Below are 4,413 nucleotides of genomic sequence, written 5' to 3' on the forward strand. Positions count from 1 at the left end.
ATTGTGTTCAGTCACTGAATCCATGCAGAGTCCTCCTCCTCTCCTCTCTACGTGTGCTGCTGCTCCTCCGCTCTGTGCGAGTCAACCTAACCTGATGTGGTCAAAACATGGAAGTTCGAACAAACATGTCTTAAATTCTTATCGAGGAAAAGTTATATCATGATAATTATCGCTATGGTTTTATACCCCAGCCCTAATTTTTAAAAAAACTGATATTATGCACTGCTTAACGTTGACAAAACAATACCTCTGTTATTAATATTGATAGATATCAATATAGTGTAATAAACCATCCAGACTGAAGAATTTGGACAGTTACCCATTTTTATTTAAAAGAAATATGGATACTACACACAAGTCTACAAACCAAGTCACTTACCCAGTTACTTTCTGCTGCTTTATTTAAAATTAAAATGGCTGAGGCTCAGACCCTGAAGAATGTGCAATAATCCAAATACTTGAACAGTTGACTGTGTATGGCCTATATTTTTTTAGCAAAGTAAAATCAGATTAAAACTCTTCTGAATGTGATGTAACCTCAACGTACCTTCACAGAACTGCACAGCATGGAAATGACTCGAAAGTCAAAGAGCTGAGTCTCTTCTACACCCATCACAAGGATTTAATATGAACACATCAGTGAATATGCAGTATTAACTGATCTTGGCATCAGGCTTGGTGCCTCAAACTACAATGACCGGGTGCTTCTCTTTCTTTAAGGGCACACTTAACTTATAACATTTCTTCACAGAAAATTACTTTAACCACACAGGCATGAAATTGAGAATGCTGTACTCTGAGCTTGGCAGTCTGTATATCCATATTTAGTAATAACGTTGATTAAAATCATCATTTGGCCATAGGCATGGACATTTCCTTCCGTTTGGAATGATGACGCATGGCAGAAAATACCTAATGAACTTAATTTATTTTTGCAATAGAAATCAATGATCGGAATATGAGTAGATTAACCTAATCTCAGTCCCTGCGTGCTGTTCCAGATCCCTCTTCCTCATGTGAACGTGTCTCCCTGTCCACTGGGCTTCCAACACTCGAGTTTTTATGTCCGTTTGTCCATCTGTCCATTTCTCACTTGTTTTCAGGAGTGGTGGAGGGGAAGGCCTCAAGTAAGAGTTGAGCCAACTCTGAGCCCGACATTAATAATTGAGCAGGGCAGGAGGGGAGAGAATGGCTCCTGCAATATTCATATGTCATATTGACTTGACTGCCAGCCACTCGTCCATGCACCCAGTACTTGAAGTCTCACAGATGACTGAGGATGCAATGCCTCGTCCTCCTGCAGCCTCGCTTACATCTTCCTTTCCCTCCCTCTGTACATTTTCTCATCTTCCATCCATATGCCACCCCCCCCCCTTTCTTCTCTTCCTCCCTGCTCTGCCATCTCTCCTCTCGTCCCCTCGCCAACCCACTGCCACTTCTTTTCATTCTCCTCTCATCCTGCCATTTCTCAGAAGAGTATGGCGTACCCACGGGCCAAATTCCATTATAGACCAAATTAAAGAGTGCTTCTCAACTCCCTCAGCAGACAAAAAGGAACACATGGGTGCACCAGACAGCCCCCCCAACTCCCCACACACACACAAGCCTTACCCTCGCATCAACCACAGATTACGTACAAAAGGCAGAAATATATTCATATTACATTGTTGTATATTCTGCTAATCGATCCCTTTAACATATAGGTAGAAACCAGATATCACATCTTTAAGCATGGTGCCCTCATCTTCAGTTTCTCAGAAACTCCTCTTTGTGTTTCTCTTCATTTCTCTCCCCTAGGGAATGATCTCTGACCTGTTAATGGAGGAGTATAGAACATGGGTCTTCGTCTTTAAGCACGAGGCGTCCTTATGAATTCATTATTTCATTTACATTATATGCTCAGACACATGCGGTCATGTCCTGCTAAACAACGGGATGTGGGACGTTGATGTGCCTTGGGTCGCAACCTCTCTATATAATGTGTGCTCGACTCCTGCAAATTCAGGCTTTCATTATTGGCGTGTGATGTCTCCGGGTTTCTAGAGTCCGTCCTGACCTGTAAGACTTCGATGTAATAAACTTTAACTATACAAGCAAGTTTTGGGTCCGCGGAGAATTCTTCCATAAACATCAACTTCACCATCATCAACATCCCGGCTGCTCAGAATAAACGATAACATTTTATAGGTAAACGGACAAACTGCAACTTCAGATTGGGTCCTTGAGTTCCGTCATCACTGTCGGAGCCTTCCCAGCGTTGCTCTCTAAACTCTGCATTTCCTGTCTCTCCATTTCTCCAGCCCCCAGATGAAGCCTTTAATTAGCCATGATAATGTTAACATGGCTGTGAATAAGAAGCCAGTTGCCCGACTGGTCCAAATCTGGGAGGCCAATTTAACGAATTAGACAGTAAAGCGGAGAGAACCATAGTTAGTACCAGCCGTCTGCATTTCAGCGTCAGCCGTACGATATCAAATCCTCAGAAATAGTTGGAGTGTTTCTGAGGTCAACCAATTATTGAGCGCTGCAGGCTACACTGGCTGCCTTTCAACGTGATTAGATCTGAACTCACCAGAGGACATCCGGTCCACTTGTTCTCTTGCACAGAGAGCTGAGATTAAAAAGCTGAAAATGATATAGAAAAATACATATTTTTGTATGCTGTAAACTCAACATCTGCTGCCCTTAACAGGAGTAAAGGAAGAGCTGGACTACAGGGAAAGGGGATTTGATGCGAGGAGAGTCCCCTGCATCTCCTAAAACAGCCTCAAGCTGAAGGCAAGATCCTAGAGCAGGGAGATGTAAAACAATACGACTACTGCTGTTGAAACTATAATATTAATTTTGGTGATTTAACTTTAATAAGCATTACATTTGTCATGACCCCAGGACCAATAAAAATCAAAAACAAATGCCGTAAAAAACATTTGTTAAAATCATCAACTGAAAAGGAGGCCGCTGTATAACATTCCTTAAAACCGGACTTTTCTATAATGCAACTATTAGAGAGAAAATCAAGTCAAAATGATGAACTCAATTGATTGCATGTAAACATGTTGTTCCCTGATCATGTGCAGGAGACAGGTATATGATTTAAAGTCCAGGAGGACTACTCCATGACCCTGGTGTTAACACATATATGTAGGGGATGATGCATCAAAAGTTGTGTGTGTGTCTTTGTGTGTGTTTTGGAACGTGGCGGGGAGTAGTGGTGGATAGTGGGTGTTGCAGTATGTCACACCTCTGCTCTCCCTGGGGAAGAAGTAATAATAATTCTCCACAAAGCTGAAAAGACTCAGCCTGAGGACTCAGACAATACATGAAAACAAACAATCCACACACACACACACACACAGACCAATCTGAAAGAGCCATAAAGCACCAGCCGCCCACACAGTCCTCACTGAACCAGGCCGGTAACGTTACTCTGCACCAACACCCATTTAATCACAAGCACACACACCATCAATTTGTGGAGCAGAAGAACAGCACAGTAATAAATATGGAAATAACCCCACAGTTTGCACACGTGGGTGAGGGTGTGTGTGGGTGTGTGTGTGTTGGAGGAAACAAATGGCCCCTGCAAGGAAAGAGGTGTAAGCTTTTATGTCATCCTGTGTTAAGATGACACACCCAACAAAAGCACAAAAGTTCACACCACACACACACACACACACACTGACCTATCCATGACAGCAACTGTGTACAGATGGATCAACAAACACAAATGGATCAATTGGAAAGCAGTGCACCCCCCTTCCCCACACACTATCCATGACGGTGACAGTGGGAAGGGAGAGGGGGGGTCTGTCATTGTCCTGTAAGGGGATATCTGAACTGATGTTGGCGACTTATCCGCACTCTTCATAATCCGGTGTGTGTGTGTGTGTGTGTGTGAGTGTGTGTGTGTGTGTGTGTGTGTGTGTGTGTGTGTGTGTGTGTGTGTGTGTGTGTGTGTGTGTGTGTGTGACAGAGTAGCCAACCAAGCCTGGTGTTGTTGATAAGAGCTGAGGGCTTAGTCCTCAGTCACAGGGACACACTCAGAGCATTAATGAGCCCACAGCACAGAGAAGAGCGTTTGCCAAAAAGGTCTTTATCAGCCACTAGGGGCCTGTGTGTGTGTGTGTGTGTGTGTGTGTGTGCGTGCGTGTGTGTGTGTGAGTGTGATAACAGTCAAAGGGGGAGGGTCCTTGTGTCTTAATTTTTGTTTGTTTGTTTAAATTGGAAAGTAGTCATGATCAAACACACTCATCCTCCACAAATACACACAATTTGCTCGTTAACGGGTATAGCCTCAAAATAATGCTAAATCTGGAGAGTAACATTACTATATCAAATTAAATATGGTTCATGCTGCCTAGAGGTCTACTGAACCTGGTTAGAAAGTTACCGCTGGTGAGGGACTCCAGAAGG

This window comes from Limanda limanda, chromosome 9, assembly GCF_963576545.1.
Source record: "Limanda limanda chromosome 9, fLimLim1.1, whole genome shotgun sequence".
Classification (NCBI taxonomy): Eukaryota; Metazoa; Chordata; class Actinopteri; order Pleuronectiformes; family Pleuronectidae; genus Limanda; species Limanda limanda.